At 36.1% G+C, this 27,922-nt stretch overlaps 1 protein-coding gene and 1 non-coding gene across 5 annotated transcripts in view; one reads left to right on the plus strand and one right to left on the minus strand.

The window, feature by feature from the left end:
• GABRB1 (gamma-aminobutyric acid type A receptor subunit beta1) overlaps positions 1–27,922 on the minus strand; it is a 447,651-nt gene that overhangs the window by 127,739 nt on the left and 291,990 nt on the right. The gene's annotated exons all lie outside the window — the stretch shown is intronic.
• On the plus strand, positions 11,547–11,650 carry LOC112439751 (small nucleolar RNA U13). The gene has a single exon (XR_003027987.1). It is a non-coding gene; the product is annotated as a small nucleolar RNA U13 (small nucleolar RNA).

Raw genomic sequence — 27,922 nt, forward strand, 5'->3', positions numbered from 1 at the left:
TCTTTTGTTGTCTAAAAATACAGTTCTGCAACATTCTTTTTTTTAGTCTCATAGTGATTCAAACACCCTAAATAAAACACCCACAATAAATATTAAAAATTCATTTGTCTGCTATACTCTTTTACCATATTCTTTGTTTAACAGCTTCTTATGAATTAAAAAATTGTCAAGAGGGGAATATTCTCTTGGAATTACTAAAATGTGGCAAGTCCTGTGATTCTACAATTTAGCTGATGCTTTTCAGTCAGAGATGATTTTGCCTCACTGGGGACGTTTGGAAATATATCTGGACCTAAAAGTTTGAAACTGGAATCTAGTAGATGGAGCCCAGAGATGCTGTTAAACATCCTACCATGCACAGGACAGTCCCCAACAACAAAGACTTAGCTTTTCCAAAATGTCAGTGGTGCCAAGGTTGAGACATCCTGCTACAATGATGGTTTACAAATTTGATAAGGGACCTCAGTATGTAAAGTACAAATGAAATAAATAAAAGCCATATTATGTTAATATAAAATCACCTTGTAAGTTCTAATGTTGATCCATTTTAATGGGCACATACATATAAAAGCAGGGATTATGATGAGAATTATGGTTTTAAGCCTCTCTCATTACCAATTTATTTTTTATTGCATTTTATTTATACAGCATTGAGAAAATCCTTATAAATAGTGAAGTACTTGCTTCTAAATTCTTAAATAACCAAGCAAAGGCTACCCTGAATTGGGAAAACAGGAACAACAACAGCCCCAACCCCTGTGCCAAGAAATCACCTTTATAGTCAATGATACCACTGCAAATGGTTTAGGAACACCCATAAATGGTTGGTCTCTAGAAGTACTTAATGATGGATTAAAGGCAAGCTTTACTTGGTGCTCAATGCTCTGCATAATTTAACCTGGCAGCACAAGTTAATATAGTGATCTTGAATGTGTTAACATGGGGCATAGGACATTCTCATATTTATTGCAACATATTCACAATAGCCAAATATGGAATCAACCTAAGTGCCTATTAACAGATGAATGGAGAAAGAAAATGTGGTAGATATGGACAATGGGATATTAGTCAGCCATAAAAATGAAATCCCGTCATATGCTGCAACATGGATGGAACTGGAGGCCATTATGTTAATTGAAATAAGCCAAGCACAGAAATACTAATATTGCATGTTCTAATGCACATGTGAGAGCTAAAAAAATGGATCTCAAGATAGAGTGTAAAGTGGTAGTTACCAAAGACCTAAAAAAGGGAGTGATGAAAGGAAAAATAAGCATATAGTATATTCATTACCACCAAACTATACATTTAAATGTAGTAAAGATGGTAAATTATATGTGTATATTTTACCTCAATAGAAAAAGCACCTAAGACATTTAAGAAAGTAACATAGGACAGGTGATAGTGTAATGCTTCTTATTATAGTTTAAAATATTTATTATATACATTTTTAAGTTTTATTTTAGGTTCATGGGTACATATGCAGGTTTGTTATACAGGTAAATTGCATGTTACAGGGATTTGGTGTACAGACTATTTCACCACCCAGGTAATAGTCATAGTATCCAATAGGTAGTTTTTCGATCCTCACCTTCCTCCTTCCCTCCACCTTCAAGTATGCCTCAGTGACTGTTTTTCCTTCTTTGTGTCCATATATATTAATATTTAATGTTTAGCTCCCACTTATAAGTGAGAACATGTGGTGTTTGGTTTTCTGTTCCTGTGTTAGTTCACTTAGGCTAACGGCTGCCACCTCCATCCATGTTGCTGCAAAGGACATGATCTCATTCTTTTTTAAGGTTGTGTAGTATTCCATGGTGTATACGTATTACATTTTCTTTATCCAGTCTACTGTTAATGGGCACTTAGGTTGACTCCATGCCCTTGCTATTGTGAATAATACTAAGATGAACATATGTGTGTATGTATCTTTACGGTACAATGACTTATATTCCTTTTGGCATATACTCAACAAGGGAATTGCTGAGTCAAGTGGTAATTTTGCTTTGAGTTCTTTGAGAAATCACCAAACTGCTTTCCACAATGGCTGAACTAATTTACATTTCCACCAGCAGTGTATAAGTTTTCCTTTTTCTCCGCAACCTTACCAGCATCTCATATTTTTTTACTTTCTAATAATAGCCATTCTGACTGGTGTGAGATGGTATCACATTGTGGTTTTATATGCATTTTTAATGATTAGTGAAGTTGAGCATTTTTTATATGCTTGTTGGATGCTTGTATGTCTTCTTTTGAAAGGTGTCCATGTTCTTTGCCTACTTTTAATGGGTTTGTTCATTTTTTGCTTGTTGATTTCTTTAAGTTCTTTATATATTCTGGATATTAAACCTTTGTCAGACGTGTAGTTTGCAAAATTTTTCTCCCATTCTATAGGTTGTCTGTTTGTTCTGTTGATGAACAACATTCTAATGATGTTTTGCTGTGCAGAAGCTCTTTAGTTTAATTAGGTCCCATTTGTCAATTTTTGTTTTTGTTGCAATTGCTTTTGCTGTCTTCATCACGAAATCTTTGCCAGATCCTCTGTCCAGAATGGTATTTCTGAGGTTATCTTCCAAAGTTTTTCTTTTACATTTAAGTCTTTAATCCATCTTGAGTTGGATGGCCGCACACATGATTTTCTAAAGCATGATTCTAGAAAAAGATGTGATTATAAGGGCATCCTGATTTTCTGTTTAAATGTGGATGAAAAATAGGAAGTATGGTGTAAGAAAGGAGTCTAATTTCAATCTTCTGGATATGGCTAGCCAGTCATCTCAGAATCATTTATTGTATAGAGAGTCCTTTCCCCATTGCTTGTTTTTGTCAACTTTGTCAAGCATCAGATGGTTGTAAGTGTGCAGCAAAAAGTAATAATAGTTTTAAATAAAATTAGAATCCAATATTTGTGGCACCATTAAAGAAAAAGCCTTAGGGATACTTGAGAGTATTATTTGAGCACCACTGGTCAGCACATCTCACTTTATTTAGTCCATTTTCAGAAAAAATGTCATCTGGTTAGTTAACCACTCCATTATTAAATCAGGACATGCATTGAAATATAATATTGAACCATTGATTCAGAATTGTGAATTACAATAGCTTTTACAAAGTAGTTTACATAGCCAATTTAGCATTGTCTACAAAATAACTAGTTAATGTCTCATGTGTATGGGTACTTAGAGTTGTGAGTAATTTTTAAAAAACCCAACTTTTAGGAAGCATAACTGAATTTACTGTTGCTAGCCATTATGATCAATCTATTCAACAATCAATAGTTATAAGGAATATAAATTATATCACCTAGGGAAACTATATGTCACACCAAGACTTTACCATAACTCATTGTTTTTTAAACTATGATCACCTGGGCCAATTTACTTTTATTCCTCCCAAATCCCAATATAATATTAAAGAGAATTGAGTAATCATCACAACTTAGCAAGAGAAGAAATCAATAGCTCTAAGAACTTACTATTAAAAAGTCATCTGATTTCCTTTGGAAAGTACTGAAACAACTTCCATCTTGGAATATATATGTTCCACATTTCAGTCTCACAGGAGGATTTCAGTGGTCTAACTTGAATTAGGTACCAACTCTCCCACAACTATTTAGTAAGGGTTGGAGGACAGCACTAATACACAAATACAAATATGGTCACCAAAGACCCACAGGACTCTCTGAGAAGGGAGGAATTATTGAGACTCAGACAGGGACTCCCACACAAGCACATATTCATGAATCTATGTTAGGCTATAGAAATCTGTGTAACACAGTGTTGAACTCTGCTGATTTAAGAGTTTGGCATTTCTAGATTCTGTAATGCTTATCGTTAAGTGAGCTGAGTATATGAGCTCTTTGTGAGAAAAAATTGCTCAGCAAGAATTCCCCAGATCATCAACAAAAAGAGAGATGTCCCTGGGCAGAGTTCTGTTCAGCTCTCTTGTCTTCTGGGTGAGAAGCAACAATGAGTATCTCTAAGAATGATTGCTCTTGTATTTCCATTTGTTCTCCTTGCCTAATATGACTGCTTCACAGTTGTTAGTCACTTCTACCATTAATTAACACATCCACATGGAAATGTACTCACACTGTGGCTGAAACTGGCTGATTATAAATTGAAAAGATTGAATTGTTAATTCTGTCTTTAGTTTTTTAAACTCAAGATTTTCATTCTGGTGTGTGAAAATATTTTTATTGGTGGATAGCAAATGAAAGTATAGGACGGTAAAACCAGCTAAAGGCAAAAGCATTAACTGACTCTTCTTCTGCAGAGAGATTTCCTAGAGGTAGATTCATGACAGCATAACATTCATCTGTCTTCTTTCAAAGACATTTAGAATGGATTACATTATAATCCCAAGTTATTGACATTTTGATGGTTAGGTCAGAACACTATAATGGGCTATTAGTTAGAAACTGTGGTCTCATGATACTTTGGAATGAACAGAAATCATGTTACTGTAGTATTCATTTGTTAAGGTTAATGATGCATGGTCATTGGCCTTAGGAGTCATTGTAATAGCAAATCATGTATATTTAATGCCTGAAGGTGGCATGATTCTAATTGCTGGCAAAACATAATCCAAAAGCCCTGGCCCATAAGTATCTTGAAACCTAGGTTTATACACACACACACAAATACACACATGTGAACACATATACACATGGAGAGGGTACATTTGCAAATAGCAATGTGAACTTAAATTAACAAATTATGTATGCTCAGTTGAGGTTTTCCTATAATCATGAATTTTATCAGGAAGAACTCCCAAGTTTTAAACCCCATCTCTGTATAACATAATTGTACAGTTTAATAGAATCTGTATGAAAGAAAAATGTGAAAGAAAATCCCCTAAAAATGCTGAACCCTATTTATACTCCTAATATTGGTGAAATTGAGAGTGAGTAGCTGTTATAAGATTGATATCAGTATCACTCAATAGAGTGTTTGAAGAATGGCTTGTTTAGCCTCTTGGATACACCTTTAATTCATGTTAGTTACATTACACAAAGAAACTGATGAGAGAAAACGGATGGGTTAGTCTGTTATGACTAAAGAGTACATAGATTTTTTTGCAGCTAATACTTATTAACTGCTCAGTGCAATAGGGTGAAAAGAATTTGCATTATCTTTATAGTTGTGACAGGATTTTGGCTAGTCTGTTTAGAAAAATACATTGGTATTTGAAGGTGAAATCCTGGGAGCGTGAGACATAAATGATAAGGAAACAAAAGGAGATAAACTGTTTTGTGAGATTTAAGAGGAATTTAGGTGTGAGGAAGCAAAATGTTGGAGTAGTAAAAAACTTTAAAGAACGGTCATATTGATATTTAATTTTAAAATTTTTGTGGTGCAATCATAATACATTTTCTGTATTTACTCAAAGCCTGATACACACCAAGCATGCCTGTATGCACGCACACACACACACGCACACACACACAAGCCTTGGGTAAATGTTTTATTTTTATACTTGGAATACTGGGAAGTGGCTGAACTTCTTATCCTGACAGCATTATTGGAACAGTAGTCTATAAACTGAAGCAATTCAAAGCCAGAGATTACATAAGCCCTTTGGAAAGCCTCAGCAATCTCGGGGAGGGCATTGGACTCCCACAAATAATGGATTGTGGGTTCAGGCTACTCTTACCTAGATCTAAAGAGGCAGAGTTACTTTGGCTAGTATTATGTTAGAATCCTAGATGACAGGCACTGTACTAAGCACCTCACATACAGTATTAGTTTCCTCTTGCTACTGTAACAAGGTACCACAAGCTTAGTGGCTTAAAACAACACAAATTTATTCGCTTACAGTTCTGTAGATCAGAAGTCCTAAAATCAAGGTGTTAGCAGGGCTGTGTTCCTCCTGGAGGCTCTAAGGGAGAACTTATTTATCTGCCTTTTTCAGCTTCTAGGGGGCATTTCATTCCTTGGCTTATGGACCCTTCCTCCATCTTCAAAGCACATCTCACTCTCCTGCTTTCCTTTCATAAGAACCCTTGTGATTACATTGGGCCCACTAAGATATTCCAAGATAATCGACTATCTTTTTTTTTTTTTTTTTTTTTTTTTTGAGACAGAGTCTCGCTCCGTTATCCAGGCTGGAGTGCAGTGGCACGATCTCAGCTCACTGCATTCCCCCATCTCCCAGCTTCAAGAGATTCTCCTGCCTCAGCCTCCCCAGTAACTGGGATTACAGGCATGCAACACCACGCTCGGTATTTTTGTTGTTGTTGTTGTTGTTGTATTTTTAGTAGAGACGGGTTTTTACCATGTTGGCCAGGCTGGTCTCGAACTCCTGACCTCAAATGATCCACTCGCCTTGGCCTCCCAGAGTGCTGGGATTACAGGCGTGAGCCACCGCGTCCGGCGGACTTCATCTTTTTTTTTCTTTTCATGTTTTTGTTTTTTTGGTTTTTTTTAGACAGAGTTGCTCTCTGTTACCCAGGTTGGAGTGCAGTGGTGCGATCTCGGCTCACTGCAACCTCTGCCTCCCAGGTTCAAGCTATTCTCCTGCCTCAGCCTCCCGAGTAGCTAGGACTACAGGCACCCGCCACCACACTCAGCTAATTTTTGTATTTTTAGTAGAGATGGGGTTTCACCATGTTGGCCAGACTGGTCTTGACCTCCTGGTCTCAAGTGATCCACCCACCTCAGCCTCCCAAAGTGTTGGGATTACAAGCGTGAGCCACTGTGCTCGGCCACAGACCTTATCCTAGTTACATCTGCAAAGCCCGTTTTGCCATGAGAAGTAGCATATTTATAGGTCCAGAAAATTTAGGACATGGACATCTTTGGAGGAGAAAGCATTATTTTACCACACGTGCATTATTTATTATTTGTAATAGCCTTATTATGTTAAAGCCTTTTCCACTCCAATATCAAAGATAAGAAAATTAACATCTCACTGTATTAATAAATTTTTCCAAGTTTACATAGTCTATGGTAATGCTGAGATTCAAACCCAGATATACTAGATTCAAGGGTTAAGTTCTCTCCAGTTATTGTCGTTAGGCCAGATGAATCTAAGCAGAGAAGATTTGCTTCAGTAACATTTCTTCCATGAGCAGTTAAACAAAGCACAAATATTAAAAGTTTACCTTACCATATTTTTAGTATTAATTGTTATCAGTAATTTATGACATTCATTACCAAGTCCATAGTGAGTATAAAATGATATATGACTAACCAGGAATCAGGCAATACTGTAAGCATTGGCTACAGCAATTAAAAACATCCAGCTACATATTCATGCTGTCATATATATGTATATACTTTAATACTGTAAGGTCTCAAGAGAGAAGATGGAGCCACTGTCTACTTGTTTTATAAAATAGGTAAGGTGTGCTTATTTCTCATTTGGAACTATTACCTTTGCCATTTTTTTAGAAATCCAGAGCTCTTACATCAGATAAATATTTACATTATTAAGAAAGCCTGAATATCACTCAGGATTGCAATGCAAGACAGTTTAGTTCTATACTTATTTGGTTGGTGGCAACTTGGACAAAATGTGCCTCAACCTAGGTTTATGATAATTCATGAATGCAGGTATGATGCAGGTGGAATGTGATATGGAACAGGAAAGAAAAGAGAGTTATTATATGCATGTACAAGTTCAATGCTTGATACACAGTAGGCACTCGATTAACAGTAGCTGCTATCACTTTCAGTCAATATGCTTCCAAAGAAATAAAAAATGCGTATAACACTACTATTACAAATACATTATCAGATTAATATGTGGCCATATTAAAACATCTGGAAAATACAGAAAATTATAGATAAGAGAAAAAATGACCCATAATGACACTATCACAGTTTTATTATTAATTTCTTTTCTTCTTAAAATTGAGATTATATTGTATGTAGCAATTTCATTTGCTACTTTGGTCAACCTATAGGTAAGAACTTTCTTAAGTCTTAGGTATGCTCCATGGACATAATTTTAATGGATACTATACCCCGTGACTTACTTAACAATTCAGCTATTGGGAGATATCATTAATGTTCTTTAGGATGCTTTAAAAAAAATCACACTGAGTAAATAGCATTCTCACTGCTATTCTTATTTTTTGATTCCATATTTCTGCTTTCTTTCCCTCCTCTCTTTCGTAGACTTAGTGCTGAATGCTAATGACACTCTTCTCAGTGCAATCCCAGGCAGTCATTTTCAGCTAATTAGCTACACAGCAAAGGTTGCATAAATGGGCCCATTATTATTCACTTCTGTTGGGGCAGGATGATTCATGAACCACCTTATAAATATGAAAAGCAGTCCATAAATCAGAGTAGGGGATTGAGGGTGGGCAAAAAAAACTTTAAAGGATTAATAGGGAATAGAACAATAGTAATTAACAGGCTCATGTCAAAGTTCCAGTATCAGGGTGAGTCATATTTTACCATGAATGTCTGGCTGAGTTCAAGACATACTATTTTTCCTAAGTTGTATCATTATACACATATGTCTATGAAGTGTAAGAGTATGCATTTAATTTATACCATATTTAATACTTCCTATTAACCAATAAGCTGAAATATGTATTAGACTGCAGAAATAAAATGAGGCTGCCCTCTCAAATTAAAGCATCTTTATTCTTATCATCTTGATTATTAGGAATTTCTGCAGTGGACAAATTGCCAGGACTTGAAACGATAGCAATAGTTTCTTGGTCTTTTGGCTAAGAACAAAAGTGTGGTATCTTTTCTTAACAATTTAAAACAATAGCAAGCCCTAAGCATTCAGAAACGACCTAGATATTGAAATAAACATAGAAGCCAAAGAAAATGTTTACCTGGAATGGAATGCTCTGACTTGGAATCAGTAAGTACAGGATAACTAAACAAGACTCAGACAGAAGGAAGAGCTAGAGCTAATACATGAATCTCCTTCACAGTTACTACCTTTTTGGTTTATTTGCAAACCAATTCTATTGCTTTGCCACATGATTCTCTTTCCTAGAACAAAGAGCAGACACATTTACTGAAAGGTAATCAGTCATCTTGAAGTGGTATTCCTCAAGGAGTAAAGTAAGATTCAAGAGTGATGGAGTATTAAGATACTGTGTTGTTTGAGAACAATAGCTTTATGCTGAGAAAAAACAAACAAAACCAAAACCAAATAGGACAGAAGAATAAATTGTGCAAAATCCCCAGCTCCCTAAGGGGATAAAAGCAGGCCCAAGACATTTACTTTCTATTCAAATAAGCAATAAAGAAAACAAATATCCTGAAATTAGTGGAGAAATGCTACTTCTAGAGCAATGATTAGCATTGTAGTATGTCTTTTCATTTTTCCCCATGTGGACTTTTTGCATATTTGTAATCATACTTAGGATTCTGTTTCCTTCGCATTGAATCTTAATATCAGATACCTTTTCCTCATCGGCATCAGGATTGTAATTTTTTCAATGGGAAACAGTATACTTTAAATTGAACATTTAGGTGGCTTTCAATTTTGTCAGTTTAAAATGAAGCTAAAACATTTTCATGAATATATTATTTTTCCACATTTTGGATTATTTCTCTAGCTAGAATCTAATAAATAAGATTATTATATCCAAAGATACAAAAATGTGTATGTCAAAAATGCTTTCTTCAAAGATTGTGCTAAATTATAATGCAAAATATTATTAATTTTCTTCACTGGTTCTCAGTTGGATATTGTAATATTTTTGTTCATTAAATAGATGAAAAATGGTACTTTTGTGATTTAAATGTTTTAATTACTAACAGAATGAAGTGTTTCTCATGTAATTGTTTACAAGCTGAATTTGAAACTATTCTTTCTCTAGATACCAAAATTATTAGTGATATATCAATATATCAACTTATGACTAAAAGAATATATCAATAATAATATTTTATTAAATATCAGGCAGGAATGAAAAGTATCACAGTATAGATTAACTTTGCTGTTGTCTTATTCAGTTACTTAGATGAATAAATTTGTGTTGTTGAATTTAATATCTTTGTTGACATATATTTTTATGGTTTATTGTTAAACTTTTTTGGAAGGAGGTATAAGTTATAGAAATAAAAAATTAAAATAAGGCCTGTGTTGCTTTTCAGAGTTCACAATGAACACCATCAAAATCAAGCGAATTGAGAGGTGATCATATATTCTAAAAGACAAAAATAGGAAGGGGATTTTGTATATTTTCAAGTTAATAATTGAGCACTCCAGATATCATACTAACAATAAAACATGATTTCTGTCTCTCTGCTTTTGTGAGCATAAATCCCTAAAAATGACCACATTTAAAAGCTACAAAACAAAATTAGTTTTATTTTCTATTCATTTTTATAGGTCCAGTGTTAAATAGGTAAATTCTGGAGGGGTCAATATATCAACAAAACACTAGTTTTTTAAAAATAAGAAATACTATTTATTTCTATAACAAAGAAATTATAAACTAATATAATAAGAGATCATTTTCTAGCTGTCTGAGATTAGCCAAGATTGTCTGGTGACATTGGATTTTTGTGTCCCTTTGGGAAAATTAGGAGTCATACTTCTGGTGAGAAAATAAATGGATACATCCACCATGGTAAACATTTTGACAACATATTGATTCAGTGATTACCTCTTGACTCAGCCACTATACTTCTAGTTCCCTACTTGCTACACACAAGGAAACGTAAGTAGAGATGTTCCTCAAGCACTCCTTGTAAAAGCAAAATGAGTAAACACCAAAATGGTCCAGCAAAGCTAAATGGATACACACCTCTAGTGTATATACACTGGATTACTTTACAGCATTTAAAATGAATGAAATAGGTCTACATGTATGAACATGGGTATGTCTTACATAGTGTTGTGTGGAAAACAAACAAACAAAAAAAAGAAGAGATGCTTACAAAAACTACATTTATTTAAAATTTTATAAGAATGAAACATTAGCATATATGTCTTAGGGAATCACATATGTGTAGCAAATTTTTAAAAATGTACACATTGAAAGGATACACAGTAATTTTAGAATAGTGGTTATCTCTGGGGAGGGAGAGGTAGGGGAAGGAAAAAAGAGGATGGGATGAAGATGGTATTGGATTAATCTATAATTCCTCCTCCCATCCTTGGTTCCTTTCTTCCTTTTTCTCTCCCTCCTTTCCTTCCTCTTTTCCTCCCTCCCTTCTCCTCTCCCTTCCTCCTATCTCTACCCTGCACCTCCCATCTCTACTTCGCACCTTCTATCTCTACCCCGCACCTTCTTCTCACTGTTCCCCTCCCTCCCACCTTAAATCCTCCCCTTCCTCCTACCCCACCCCTCCTCTTCCCATCCCTCTTTTCTTTTTCCTCCCCTTCCCTTCTTTTTTTTTTCTTGTCAATTGTGTTATTTATTTTATTTTATTTTACTTTAAGTTCTGGGATAGATGTGCAGAATGTGCAGGTTTGTTACATTCCATCTTTTGTCTATCTTTCCATTGTTCTTTCTTTAAAGGAAGCTGAAGCAAATAGGGCAACAGGTTGTTATATTTTTAACCTCTCTGTTACTTTCCAATTTGATATCCTTAGACGAACAGATAAATCCTCAAATGAAGATCCTTTTGTAGTACATGAGCATGATGATTTAATTTTCACACACATGTGTAAGACATGCCTCTCTCAAACTTTGTTATGAGGTCAGCACATTACCTTTCTGATATTTAAAAAAAGAAAAATATCCCAAAATATCCCAAAATATCTCCACTTACACTCTTATTTTAAATGTTGCTTTGAACTTGGCATAGCCACCTTCCTGTCCCCAGTTTGAGTTACAACAGGAAAGGTAAAGGAACACAAAGATTATCTCTCCATCACATTGACTCTATACCTAATTGGTATTTAATACTGGGTGATGATTATGATCTTTCAAAATGAGTTCCTTCAATGAAGAAATTCATCAACTTACACGGATCTTGGTGTTTGAAACTGACACATATTTCTCCACATTTCTCATTATTGCAATTACACATTCATTTATTTGATTACTTGCTTCTTGTGTGACTTCCACCTGAATAGATGGTAAGTACCCCATAGGAAATGATCTCATAATGAACCATTTACTAGGGCCCAGCTCAGTGTCTGACACAGAATTGATGTGTAAGGTAATGAAATTAATATGGAAATTAAGGAAACACTGAAATCGTTACTTTTCTAAAGAAGAAAGAAGACAACCAGTGTGATATCTTCATTAAAAAATTATGCCACTGTTGCTTGAAAAATGTATTCATGGTAAAGATCCATTTTCTTTCTCCTGACTAAATTCTCATTAAAAATCATTTTTAGTCCATTGATTAAATAAACAACTACAGATCATTGTCAGTTGGACAATTTCCAGGGCCATGAAACTACTGAAAGTATGCTCAAATTAAGCTAGATATTTTAGGAACTCTCAATTGTTAAATTTTAGACACCCTGTGGCTTGAGAGAGAGGCGGCTAAAACACTGGTATACACATCGTATAGTCTAAGCATAAACATGGGTTAAGGTCCTACTTCTTCTCTTGCTATTAAGAGTACAAATAGATTAGGGCCTCGAAGTACAAAATGTTGGTTTCTTTTCAAGAAACAAAATGACTGTCCTTGCCAAAAGAATAAATGAATGAGGCCTTCAGTGATTAATCTATGTCTGAGTTTCCTCCCATGTTAAGTGAGTGGACCAGTGGCTGGACTTTTCTATGAGAAAAGGAAGTATTCACATGGTACAAGAGGATTTCTGTTTTTAACCATTAAAACATCATTTTGATTAGTGTCATTAGAATGCTAACTTCATGAACAATTAAAAATTAATATTTTCTGGCAGATTTTAGTAGCTCCATACATAAAATCCAGGGGAAGATAAATGAAGTCATATGGTTCTGATTCACTGCTAGTGTTACAACCCATTGTGAATTTGATCACAATCCAATGAAATACTATTCAGTCTTAAAGAAGGAAGTCTTGTCATTTACAATAGCATGGATAAACCTAGAGGACATCATGTTAAGTGAAATAAGCCCAGCACAGAACGACAAATGCCGCATGATTTCACTCATATGTGGAATCTAACAAGTTAAAGTCATAGAAGTAGAGAATAGAATGCTGGTTACCAGGGACTGGGTGGGGAAAGGGCATTAGAGAGATAATCAGTCACTCTAGTTAATAATAATGTATTCTTGAAAATTGCTAAAAGAGTAGATTTTAAAAAAATGATATGTGGGGTAATGCATATGTGAATTAGAACAATTTAGCCATTCTACAATGTATAGATATTTCAAAATAGCATGTTGTACATAATAAATATAAACAATTTTTGTCAGTTAAAAATAAATGATAAAAAGGTAACTTTAAATAAATCTGATCTTATGTTTGTACCTTCAAGACAGAGTAAAAAAATGAAGAAAATAAAGCAATGTTTAGAGAAGCATTAAAACTGAAACATACATGGACATATAGAAAGATATTTCAAAAATAGTTTGTCACAAGAAGTAACTTGATATTATTTCCTATGTAAGTTTTATATATTTTGATTGGCATTATTAGAATGATATATATATAGAGAGAGAGACAGAGAGAGAGAGCACACCTTCAACATTCACCTTAAACATTTAAAGTGTAATTTAAACTATCAACATTGTTCTTTATTAAAGATTAATAATGCAAATTTATTCATGTCTATTTCCATTTGTGTAGAAATACATCATTTATACTGCAAGAAGGCTGTGATTTCTAGAAATCAATTTCAAATAAATTACAAAATGCACAGAGGTTCTGTGCTTTCTTTATAGTAGTCAAACTTTTTAAAATAAAGTTTTAGTAACTAGAAATTCAGAGTAAATAAATGTGCATTTCTTCTCATCTTCCCTTTCCTACCACCACCTCTCAAACTAAAAACAACAAAACAAACCCCTAAATACACTGTATTCATAAAGAACATGTGAGCACGTAGCACATACATTGTTAAAGTTAAAAAATGTACTTCTTAACAAGGGAAATGATACATAGAACTTTGCCTAGGTTACATTAAACATAGTTAATTTCTGTGACCATTACACTTCAGAATAATAAAAGTCATGATAAACATTTTCAGGTTTATGGTAACCTGAAATTGGAACCTGAATGTTCCAATTAACTCCAGTAATTAATTAATCTGAATGAAAGGCTCTTTTGGTACCTTGCCTATTTAAATGAATAAACAAATTGTGAAGTCCTATTACACAAGAACTGCGTAAATTAGAGCTACATTTTAGTAGAGATCATTATTATACTGAGTACATTCAAGATCTTGTACCCTGAAAATCTTATTTTTAGACCTAATTGTTAATTAAGAAAATATTGTACAATAAACACATAAAGCCTAATTTTGAATATTCCTTATGCATCATAATTTGGGTTTAAAAACATGAGTCACAGCAAAGGATTCTTGAATTTTGTATATTTTAAAATATTTAAATGCAGTTTATTAAGTTAATATTTGTGAATCTTATATAAATTATTAGTATTACAATAAATGATATATTCAGAAATATGCAGAACTTATAATATCACTTATGAAAATAGAAGGTTTCTCTAATAAAAGTAAGTAAAAATAACATTCCTCTCTTTAGTCATTTCCTAAAATTTTACATTCAAATTTTCTATAAATAAGTTGCTCCATTTTATAGATAAATGCTACATTTAATACAGCAACTAGAAATAGGAAAATGGAAGAAATGGTACTAAGCACTTTACATATATTATCTTTTTAAATCCTCACAGTATCTCCCCTGTACATTGGGAATTGTTGGATCAAAAGAGAAATCTTAGTATATCAGAGGAGGGAAACATATGACCATGAATTTTGTGCTATGTTTAATCTTGATCTGTGGCAAAGTACAGATCCGAATTTATAAACACTCTACATTTCTTTATATTTGTAACTTAGAAAGGGCTTTACCTTTCATTCTGTAGGAAAAAAAATTGTGAAATATTTTGAAATGAACCAAAAAGATGACCAGATGTCTAGTAGTCAAAATTATCTCACCTTCACTGTCTATGAATTATTTTGGAACTCTCTACATTATTTAAAAATGATAGAAAAGTAACAAATTTCTACCTGTAGAATTGCAGTTGTAATTGATTATTGCCCTGTGGATACTGGCCAATTTTGCCAATTTGCATATATTTGTAAGTGCTTTTCAGTATGCTATGTTTTTTCAGTATACTATGTCTTTTCAGCATGCCTAGTCCTTGGATTCTCCTTTGAATGAGCTGTAGCATCTTAATAAATCTCTCATTAATTAATGGGTTAATTGAAAATTTTTTTTTTTTGAGACAGAGTCTAGCTCAGTTGCCCAGGCTGGAGTGCAATGGTGTGATCATGACTCACTGTAGCCTCAACTTCCTGGGCTCAAGCGATCCCCTGACCTTAGTCTCCCAAGTAGCTGGGACTACAGGCACGCACCACCATGCCTGGCTAAATTTTTTATTGTAGAGATGGGGGTCTCACTATGTTGTCCAGGCTGGTCTTGAACTCCTGGGTTCAAGCAATCTTCCTGCCTTGAACTACCAAAGTGTTGGAATTACAGGTGTGAGCCACCATGTCCAGTCTCATTAAAATCTTTAATCCATTTTGTTTTATACTTTTACATGAATTTATCTTTTTAAACTGATTGCCCATGAACCATTTTGGAGGTAATCTACTATAATATCCAATGGATTTATTTAACAGAGCCAGGTAAAATATGTTGCCAGAGTAGTGTATCTCATTAGGATACTTAAGGTTGGTGTGTCTTTTTGGTTCCCAGAAATGAAACCTAAGAGCCAACATAACCTAATTTTGCTGACTGAATTTGTCTATTTTCCTTCCCTCTACTGATTTTTGTTTCATTTTTGTTTCTGGTTTGCTTATAACCACTAATTTATTCTACATTGGTGACAGCAATGACTGGGAGTTTGGTTTCATGATCTGATCATCTAGTGATTTATACAAATGGCTAACAGGTTATAGAGATACAGGTTATAGAGATAAGATTTCCATACTCTTTGGGTGACAGATAACAGAGAGACTGGTTTGTTTACATATACATATATACATATGTAGGTATATGTATAGCCTCTTTGTCCATTTTGAGCTTAAATCAATTAAGAATCTTGTATTCAATGGAATGGAAAGCTGTTTGATATTTGGACTATGGGTTTTTGGGTTTCAATGTTTACCATTAACCTGTGGCAAAAGTGTTGATCTGGGTTTATAAGCACACTAAGTGTCCTTGTACCTGTATCAAAATATCTCATTTACCCCATAAATATATACACCTACAATGTACCCAGAAATATTAAAAATAAAAAATTTAAAAAGGTCTTTACCTCTCATTGTATGAGAGCATTGACAAATTACATTATAAAGACTCAATATAAAGGGGCTGTATCTTGGTTGATTTAGATAAATAAGTGCTAATATACATAAAATATGCTAACATTAATACTACATAATATTTAAGATTATGAAAATATAAATTTGTGTTTAAATAAACTGGATCATTATTCTGACAAACTTTATGTCAATAGTAATTATGTTTTGTGATATGTCAGCTTGAAGATAATTTACAATGTCCCTCTTAAAGCCTAGGACTGATATTGAACCTAATTAATGAATAATCACTGGCTATTTAGATAATTTCTTTTTTTTTTTACTATTAACACTTTTTAAAATTAAAATTAAAATTTTATTATTATTATACTTTAAGTCTTAGGGTACATGTGCACAATGTGCAGGTTAGTTACATATGTATACATGTGCCCTGCTAGTGTGCTGCACCCATTAACTCGTCATTTAGCATTAGGTATATCTCCTAATGCTATCCCTCCCCCCTCCCCCCACCCCACAACATTCCCCAGAATGTGATGTTCCCCTTCCTGTGTCCATGTGTTCTCATTGTTCAATTCCCACCTATGAGTGAGAACATTCAATGTTTGGTTTTTTGTCCTTGCGATAGTTTACTGAGAATGATGATTTCCAATTTCATCCATGTCCCTACAAAGGACATGAACTCATCATTTTTTATGGCTGCATAGTATTCCGTGGTGTATATGTGCCACATTTTCTTAATCCAGTCTATCATTGTTGGACATTTGGGTTGGTTCCAAGTCTTTGCTATTGTGAATAGTGCTGCAATAAACATACGTGTGCATGTGTCTTTATAGCAGCATGATTTATAGTCCTTTGGGTATATACCCAGTAATGGGAAGGCTGGGTCAAATGGTATTTTTAGTTACAGATCCCTGAGGAATCGCCACACTGACTTCCACAAGAGTTGAACTAGTTTACAGTCCCACCAACAGTGTCAAAGTGTTCCTATTTCTCCACATCCTCTCCAGCACCTGTTGTTTCCTGAATTTTGAATGATGGTCATTGCTAACTGGTGTGAGATGGTATCTCATTGTGGTTTTGATTTGCATTTCTCTGATGGCCAGTGATGGTGAGCATTTTTTCATGTGTTTTTTGGCTGCATAAATGTCTTCTTTTGAGAAGTGTCTGTTCATATCCTTCGCCCACGTTTTGATGGGGTTATTTGTTTTTTTCTTGTAAATTTGTTTGAGTTCATTGTAGATTCTGGCTATTAGCCCTTTGTCAGATGAGTAGGTTGCAAAAATTTTCTCCCATTTTGTAGGTTGCCTGTTCACGCTGATGGTAGTTTCTTTTGCTGTGCAGAAGCGCTTTAGTTTAATTAGATCCCATTTGTCAATTTTGGCTTTTATTGCCATTGCTTTTGGTGTTTTAGACATGAAGTCCTTGCCCATGCCTATGTCCTGAATGGTAATACCTAGGTTTTCTTCTAGGGTTTTTATGGTTTTAGGTCTAACGTTTAAGTCTTTAATCCATCTTGAATTAATTTTTGTATCAGGTGTAAGGAAGGGATCCAGTTTCAGCTTTCTACATATGGCTAGCCAGTTTTCCCAGCACCATTTATTAAATAGGGAATCCTTTCCCCATTGCTTGTTTTTCTCAGCTTTGTCAAAGATCAGATAGTTGTAGATATGTGGCGTTATTTCTGAGGGCTCTGTTCTGTTCCATTGATCTATATCTCTGTTTTGGTACCAGTACCATGCTGTTTTGGTTACTGTAGGCTTGTAGTATAGTTTGAAGTCAGGTAGCGTGATGCCTCCAGCTTTGTTCTTTTGGCTTAGGATTGACTTGGCAATGTGGGTTCTTTTTTGGTTCCATATGAACTTTAAAGTAGTTTTTTCCAATTCTGTGAAGAAAGTCATTGGTAGCTTAATGGGTATGGCATTGAATCTATAAATTACCTTGGGCAGTATGGCCATTTTCATGATATTGATTCTTCCTACCCATGAGCATGGAATGTTCTTCCATTTCTTTGTATCCTCTTTTATTTCATTGAGCAGTGGTTTGTAGTTCTCCTTGAAGAGGTCCTTCACGTTCCTTGTAAGTTGGATTCCTAGGTATTTTATTCTCTTTGAAGCAATTGTGAATGGGAGTTCACTTATGATTTGGCTCTCTGTTTGTCTGTTATTGGTGTATAAGAATGCTTGTGATTTTTGTACATTGATTTTGTATCCTGAGACTTTGCTGAAGTTGCTTATCAGCTTAAGGAGATTTTGGGCTGAGATGATGGGGTTTTCTAGATATACAATCATGTCATCTGCAAACAGGGACAATTTGACTTCCTCTTTTCCTAATTGAATACCCTTTATTTCCTTCTCTGGCCTAATTGCCCTGGCCAGAACTTCTAACACTATGTTGAATAGGAGTGGTGAGAGAGGGCATCCCTGTCTTGTGCCAGTTGTCAAAGGGAATGCTTCCAGTTTTTGCCCATTCAGTATGATATTGGCTGTGGGTTTGTCATAGATAGCTCTTATTATTTTGAGATACGTCCCATCAATACCTAATTTCTTGAGAGAGTTTTTAGCATGAAGAGTTGTTGAATTTTGTCAAAGGCCTTTTCTGCATCTATTGAGATAATCATGTAGTTTTTGTCTTTGGTTCTGTTTATATGCTGCATTACATTAATTGATTTGCGTATATTGAACCAGCCTTGCATCCCAGGGATGAAGCCCACTTGATCATGGTGGATAAGCTTTTTGATGTGCTGCTGGATTTGGTTAATTTTTGCATCAATGTTCATCAAGGATATTGGTCTAAAATTCTCTTTTTTGGTTGTGTCTCTGCCCGGCTTTGATATCAGGATGATGCTGGCCTCATAAAATGAGTTAGGGAGGATTCCCTCTTTTTCTATTGATTGGAATAGTTTCAGAAGGAATGGTATCAGTTCCTCCTTGTACCTTTGGTAAAATTCGGCTGTGAATCCATCTGGTCCTGGACTCTTTTTGGTTGGTAAGCTATTGATTATTACCACAATTTCAGAGCCTGTTATTGGTCTATTCAGAGATTCAAACTCTTCCTGGTTTAGTCTTGGGAGGGTGTATGTGTCAAGGAATTTATCCATTTCTTCTAGATTTTCTAGTTTATTTGCGTAGACGTGTTTGTAGTACTCTCTGATGGTAGTTTGTATTTCTGTGGGATCGGTGGTGATATCCCCTTTATCATTTTTTATTGCGTCTATTTGATTCTTCTCTCTTTTCTTCTTTATTAGTCTTGCTAGTGGTCTATCAATTTTGTTGATCCTTTCAAAAAACCAGCTCCTGGATTCATTAATTTTTTGAAGGGTTTTTTGTGTCTCTATTTCCTTCAGTTCTGCTCTGATTTTAGTTATTTCTTGCCTTCTGCTAGCTTTTGAATGTGTTTGCTCTTGCTTTTCTAGTTCTTTTAATTGTGATGCTAGGGTGTCAATTTTGGATCTTTCCTGCTTTCTCTTATGCGCATTTAGTGCTATAAATTTCCCTCTACACACTGCTTTGAATGTGTCCCAGAGATTCTGGTATGTTGTGTCTTTGTTCTCATTGGTTTCAAAGAACATCTTTATTTCTGCCTTTATTTCTGTTTTCATAAGTTCTGCTAGTCAGCTGAAATGCTTATGTATAATGGACAATTTTCAATATTACACTCCCTAGTTTTCTTTGTGAAATACAAGTTCATTACTTTGCTTACAAGTTATAATTAATAGGACTGAGACTATTTTAGGAGCAATAGAAACAAAGAAATATAACTGTATGTGTGTGTCTTTATTATTCAAGAAATAAAAAAAGTTTATCCTAAAGCCATAGTTCTTAAAATTTTGATCTTGGATTCATTTACACTGTTACATGACTATAAAACTGGCATCCATGACCTTATCTTAATTAAATGTTCAAATCTTTCATAATTTTTTGATTTTTCCATTTCTAAATCAGTTTATATCTATATCTATAGATATCTTTTGCATTTAAAACTATTTTTTATTTTCCCAGAGTGCTCCTGAAAATCCTCAAGTAATTTTGTAAGGATTGCACATGAGAAGTTGTTAAGTAAGAAAATGTGCTTAGGGCCAGGCACGGTGGCTCATGCCTGTAATCCCAGCACTTTGGGAGGCCGAGGTGGGTGGATCACCAGCAGTCAGGAGTTTGAGACCAGCCTGACAACATGGAGAAACCCCATCTCTACAAAAGTACAAAATTAGCCCCGCGTTATGGCACATGCCTGTAATCCCAGCTACTTGGGAGGCTGAGGCAGGAGAATCACTTGAACCCGGGAGGCGGAGGTTGTGGTGAGATGAGATCGCACCACTGCACTCCAGCATGGGCGACAAGAGCAAAACTCCATCTCAAAAACAAACAAACCAAGAAAAACAACAACAACAACAACAACAACACAACTATATGCTTACTCTGCCCCCAAATTTGTATAGGTAAAATGCTATTGATATAAATTGTTATTGATAAAATGTTATTGATATAAATATTGCAGAGTGTTTGTGCTATGATTTAAATGTTGAAATTTAATTGCCATTGTAACAATATTAAAAGGTTGGACTATTAAGAGGTGATTTGGCCATGAGGGCTCCACCCTCATGAATTGATGAACAACATTATCATGAGAGTGGGCTCATTATAAAAGAGGGATTTCAGCCCCCTCCCTCCCTCTCTCACTTCCTCTGTCTCTTACCCTTTCTTGTCCTTTCACCTTTACCTGTGGGATGACACAGCAAGAAGGCCCTTGCCAGATGCCAGGCCCTCCTCAATCTTGGATTTCGTAGCCTCCAGTGCCATCAGTCAATAAATTTCTGTTCACAATAAATTACCCAGTCTGCAATAGTCTCTTACCATAGCCCCAAAGCAAACTCAGAGAGTAGGCTTTATGGGAAGTCCCTGGAAATTTCTCAGTGCCTTTGCTTTCCATAAATTGTTTTAAGCTCAGGGGATGTACTGTTTAAAACTCTTTTCAAAATAGCTTTTCTAGGTTTTCCATTTATTAGAGCCCTCAAGGGGCTTGCCTAAAGATATTAAGTAACAACAGTATAGTATTTTCAATTATAATTTGTTATTATTTTTATAAGTAAATTTTTTAAAGTAAACTTTTTAAAGGTATACTTGTCCATGTATTATTTCATTTTCACACTGCTGATAAAGACATACCCGAGACTGGGCAATTTACAAAAGAAAGAGGTTTATTGGACTTACAGTTGCACATGCTGGGGATGCCTCACAATCATGGTGGAAGGTGAAAGGCAAGTCTCATATGGTGGCAGACAAGAGAAGATAGCTTGTGCAGGAAAACTCCCTCTTGTAATGACCATCAGATCTCATAAGGTTTACTCACTACCACAAGAACAGCATGGAAAAGACCTGCCCCCATGATTCAATTACCTCCCACTGGGTCCCACCCATAACACTTGGGAATTCAAGATGAGATCTGGCTGGGGACAAAACCAAACCATATCATTCCACCCCTGGCCTCTCCCAAATCTCATGTCCTCACAATTCAAAACCAATCATGCCTTCCCAACAGTCCCTCAAAGTCTTAACTCATTTCAGCATTAACTCAAAAGTCCACAGTCTAAAGTCTCATCTGAGACAAGGCAAGTCCCTTCCACCTATGAGCCTGTAAAATCAAAAGCAGGTTAGTTATTTCCTAGATACAGTGGGGGTATAGGCATTGGATAAATACACCCATTCCAAATGGGAGATACTGGCCAAAACAAAGGGGTTACAGGGTCCATGCAAGTCTGAAATCCAGCAAGGCACTCAAATCTTACAGCTCCAAAATGATCTCCTTTGACTCCATGTCTCACTCACATCCAGGTCACGCTGATGAAAGAGGTGGCTTCCCATAGTCTTCGGTGGCTCTTCCTCTGTGGCTTTGCTAGGTATAGCCCCCCTCCTAGTTGCTTTCATGGGCTGGCATTTAGTGTCTTCAGCTTTTCCAGGCACATGGTGCAGGCTGTTGGTGAATCTACTATTCTGGGACCTGGAGGACAGTGGCCCTCTTCTCACAGCTTCACTAGGCAGTGCCCCATATGGACTCTGTGTGGGTGGGGGGGCTCCAACACCACATTTCCTTTCTGCACTGCCCTAGCAGAGGTTCTCCATGAAGGCCCCAACCCTGCAGCAAACTTCTGCCTGGGCATCCAGGCATTTCCATACATCTTCTGAAATCTAGGCAGAGGTTCCCATACCTCAATTCTTGACCTCTGTGCACCCGCCGGCTCAACACCACATGGAAGCTGCCAAGGCCTGGGGCTTCCGTCCTCTGGAGCAACAGCCTGAGCTGTACCTTGCCCCATTTTAGTCATGGCTGGAGTGGCTGGGACACAGGGCACCAAGTCCCTAGACTACACACAGTGGGGGACCCTGGGCCCATCCCAGGAAACCATTTTCTCCTAGGCCTCCTAGCCCTTGATGGGAGGGGCTGCCTTTAAGACCTCTGAAATGCCCTGGAGACATTTTCCCCATTGTCTTGGGAATTAACATTGGGCTCCTCGTTACTTATGCAAATTTCTGCAGCCAGCTTGAATTTCTTCTCAGAAAATGGGTTTTTCTTTTCTATCACATTGTCAGGCTGCAAATTTTCTAAACTTTTATGCTCTGCTTCCCTTATGAAACTGAATGACTTTACCAGAACCCAAGTCACCTTTTGAATGCTTTGCTGCTTAGAGATTTCTTCCACCAGATACCCTAAATCATTTTGCTCGAGTTCAAAGTTCCACCGATCTCTAGGGCAGGGCAAAATGCCACCAGTATCTTTGCTAAAACATAACAAGAGTCACCTTTTATCCAGTTCCCAAAAAGTACCTCATCTCCTTCTGACATCACCTCAGTCTGCACCTTATTGTCCATACTGCTATCAGGCTTTTGGTCAAAGCTATTCAACAAGTCTCCAGGAAATTCCAAAGTTTCCCACATTTTTCTGTCTTCTTCTGAGCCCTCCAAACTGTCCCAATCCCTGCCTGTTACCCAGTTCCAAAGTCAGTTCCACATTTTCGAGTGTATTTTTAGCAACGCCCCACTCTACTGGTACCAATTACTGTATTAGTCTGTTTTTATGCTGCTGATAAAGGCATACTAATGTTGGACTTACATTGCCACGTGGTAGAGGAGGCCTCACAATCATGGTGGAAAGTGAAAGTCATGCCTCATGTGGTGGCAGACAAAAGAAGAGAGCTTGTGCAGGAAAACTCCCTCTTACAATAACCATCAGATCTCAGGAGACTTACTATCATGAGAACAGCAATGGAAAGACCTGCCCCCATGATTCAATTACCTCCCACTGGGTCCCTTCCACAACACTCGGGAATTCAAGTTGAGATCTGGTTGGAGACATAGCCAAACCGTATCAGTCCACAACTGCATTTCATTAATTTGAATCTAACTAATCTAGACAGTAAGTTTCCATCCTATCCCCACATATGCTATAGAAATCTACTTCTAGGCAAAATTGTGAAGTAGTGTTTGTTGTGAGTTGTGAAGAGTCAGCATTTCTCACTGCTTTTGCAGATCTTGCACCTCATTTATTAGCTTTTCTTACTCTTGGCACAACTTAGAAGTGCCCTGAATCACATTCTCCAAAAGTTCCCAATATTCTTTGTCATGTTATTTCTACTTATGGGTAATGAAATGCCATAACATAGTTTAATGTAATGGTTATAAAAGTCCAAGGCTAAAAATGGTTAAGACATTAATGAAGTTAGGTTTTCAGGTAGTTTATATCTTGTTATGATTTAATTTATCATCCCAGGCTATACATACAGGGAGGTAAGGCCAATAAAGCATCTTATGTCATACATGGGTTTCCATCACTCATCCAGTACGCCAGTATAATTTTGGCAGTTAAATCAGCTAATTGGAAGACCATGCTCCTTCCAATACTATTTTAGTGTGTGACCAATTTGCCATGGTGAGCAGAAATCAAATCAAATACCAAATAGAAAAAGAAATTCTGTTTGGTGGAGTTAGACTAATTTTCCCAGAATCCAGGCTGAAGGTTGAGGACAAATGGTGTAGGTTCACATCATTTGGTTTGTTATAATCTATGAAAAATCTTCCCCATCCCTAATAACAATTTCAATTTGTAATTACTACTATTTCAGGTTTGACTACAACTATGATGTAATGATGTCAGTTGGATCTGATTTCAAAGAGATAATGCACTTTTTCCTCTCTGAGTGAGTTCATTTAAAATAATAGGTTCAAAACGGAAACAAAAACTGGCAGAAATAAAGGCTCTTGAAAATGTGGCATTCCTTTAGTTTTCACTCAGACAGCATGGGGAATTGAAAGGGTCTCTGTGGACTGATGGTCTCTGTTTCACATCATCACAGATAATAATGGATCCTCAGGGAAGAGTCAAAAAATTCCTCTGTTGCTGATGCGCATGTCTCCCTGGCTCAGAAGCAAAAACAAACTCAGGCCAAAAAAAAAAAGAGGCTTGTGCTGATTTCTTCACTTGTTCACTCATCTATATTGATCATCTTCACAATAAGGTGCCATGCTAGTAAATATATTTTAAAAATATAAGATGTACATAAGATGTATATACTATTAGAAGTATAGGATATGGATGTAATCTTTGTGGTTAAGAATGTGAACTCTGGGTAGACCGCTTGTCTCCATAGCCAGGCTCCATCAGCTGTTGACGTTGGGCAAGTTACCTGACTTCTCTGGACTCAGTTTCCTCTTTTCTCAGTCATGATAATTTTAGTAATTAAGTAAAATAACACCTATAAAGCATTTGAAAATTGCCTTGAAAGACTAGGATTCAATAAACGTTTGCTATGATGATGATGATGATTAAATGACTTACCACAAGGTGCCTCCAAATCACTAAACAACCCAGTCAAAGACTTAATTCATTACAGGAGCTGCTAGACCTTAGGAAAACATTATTAAGATAGAAGCCCTGGCTGGGCATGGTGGCTCACACCTGTAATCCCAGCATTTTGGGAGGCTGAGGAGGGCGGATCATGAGGTCAGGAAATCAAGACCATCCTGGCTAATGTGGTGAAACCCAGTCTCTACTAAAAATACAAAAAATTAGCTAGGTGTGGTGGCAGGTACCTGTAGTCCCAGCTACTTGGGAGGCTGAGGCAGGAGAATCACTTGAACCCAGGAGGCAGAGGTTGCAGTGAGCCCAGATCGCGCCACTGCACTCCAGCCTGGGCGACAGAGAGAGACTCCATCTTAATAATAATAATAATAATAATAATAATAAGAAGAAGAAGAAGAAGAAGCCCTGTTCTCAAGGTTCAAGGTGCTAACAATCTTGTGGGTGGTGCAGACATACTACACCAGTGTTCTGTGATTAGTGCTACACTAGATGAGTATATGCTGATTTATTGCCTATCTACTGCTGCATAACAAATTACTCCAAAAATTAGTAGCTTAAAACAACAAACATGTTATTTCACAGATTTTGTGAGCCAACAAACTGGGCTTGATATAATTTAGTGCCTCTGCCTCAAGCCCTTTCACAAGGTTGCAATCAAGTTGCTGGCTGGGACTGTGGTCATATCTGAAAGCTCCACTGAGTGATGAGTCACACTCAAGCTCATTTACAAGGTTGTTGGTAGGGTTAAGTTCCTCACATGCTGTTGTACTGAGAACCTCAGTATCTTGCTGGCAGTTGGAGACCTCTCTCCGTTTCTTGTCATATAGGCATGTCCATAGGGAAACTCTCAACTGGCTTCCATTAGAGCAAGTGAAAAATAGCAAGAAAGGGCCAGCTGGCTAGAAGTCAGGCTTTTTAAAACCTGATCGAGACATGACATTGTATCACTTGTGCTATATGCTATCCATATGAAGTAAGTCCGAACAAACTCAAAGGAAGGGAATTACACATTGATGTGAATACCAGAAAGTGAGGATCATTGAAATCCATTTTAGATGCTGTCTAACACAAAGTACAGTGGTGAAACAAACAGCAGAGATAAAGACTTTAAAAGTAGACCAGCATGATCTGGGTTTTAAAGTATAAATAATTATTCACTAGAAAGGTATGGGGGAATGGCATTCTAGGTAGAGAGAATAAAACATTTGCAGAAACATGTGAAAAAAACCCTGATAGGATCAGGTGTCATAGAAGAAGTTATATTGATGCCTTAATAGCTTCTAGGTATACTAACATGCAAACTTCCCATAGCACCATAGAACAGAAAGGCTCATGGACAAAATTAAAATACTTGAATCATGTGATATAGTAAATCAAATTAAAACACAGAAGCAAAGGGAAAGATACGGGGAAAGCTACATTTATGATAGGGTGCAACCAGGTATAAGAACCTCAGCACCTGAATTCTGGGGTATGCAATGTTCATACATCTCTCTCTCTCTCTCTCTCTCTTTCTCTCACCTCAGACTTTCCTAATGATAGTGTGATTATGAGGACCAGAGTTGAGGTTCAAGAAACATAGCTCACAGAACATACTCTGGGCCAATGAGGTGTAGGGAAAGATGTAGTTTAAACCCAGCTGTGTCTTGGCAACAAATCCCCCAGCCATGAGTTTTACTTGTATTTATTGGGAAGAGCACATGTGGGGTGAGAATTGGTCCTTTAGGGTGTTGCTAATGGGTAGCCATGTTTGGGGGCATCATAGTTATCAATTGATGTTAAGACTTTGACCTTTCTATCTGTAAGTAACATTCTTGTTTGTGCAATCATATTTTTCTATTTAATTTTTTCTTTGGCATGTCACATGTTATTAATTTATTGTCTACATTGAACACATCATATGAATTCTGCCTTTGTTTCACAAGGTACTTGCTTACTCATTATCCATGCTTAATTATCCTATGAATTTTACCTATACCTCATAAGCTACAGGTTTACTTACTATCTAAGCTCAATATTTCTTATAGGTTTTATACAGTTTGTTATTTTTTTCTTGTCTTTTTAGCACAGTTGAATACAACATACACACATTACATTAGGGGACTTGAAGTGTTCTGGCGTAGCAGGAGCACAGGGGGCTTGTCAAGGAAGGGCAGGAAATAAATGTAGAAAGGTAGAGAAGGCTTTATATGGAAACATGGACTCTATCCTGCAGACAATGGAGAGTCACTGAGGGGTGCAAGCAGAAATAGAACTGTATTAGAAATATCACAATATACTTATATAAAATATTAAAATAAAAATAATGTATGATAAACTCCCAATGAATCATTCAAATAAGACAATGCATGCACTTCAACCTACTCAAAGTGATGTCCCTGGTGTCATTTATATAGGCTTCAGGGAAGTTGTAACATGTTTATTAGTCTGTGGAGGAAAGAAATGTCTTTGGCTGAGAGTAGAAACCATTAAGGCAGAAAGACGTTAATACATGAACCTCTTACTCAGCTCCTACTGGTATATCCAGTAAGTCAAAGAACAAGATTACCCATTTGCATACCATAGAAAAAGTTTTCATGGATTTAGTAATTTGGATTTTTTACTCTCTTCCAGTAAGGATAAAAGTTTAATGTTAGATGTTAATTTGTAATTTAGCTCAGGCACATATTTAAATCATATGTATTGCAAATTAATTAGTGATTAAAACTAGTTAACTTACTTCCTCCCTTTTCCCTAGCAGTTGAATCTCAATGCA

The sequence above is a fragment of the Pan paniscus genome, chromosome 3 (assembly GCF_029289425.2).
Source record: "Pan paniscus chromosome 3, NHGRI_mPanPan1-v2.0_pri, whole genome shotgun sequence".
Lineage (NCBI taxonomy): Eukaryota > Metazoa > Chordata > Mammalia > Primates > Hominidae > Pan > Pan paniscus.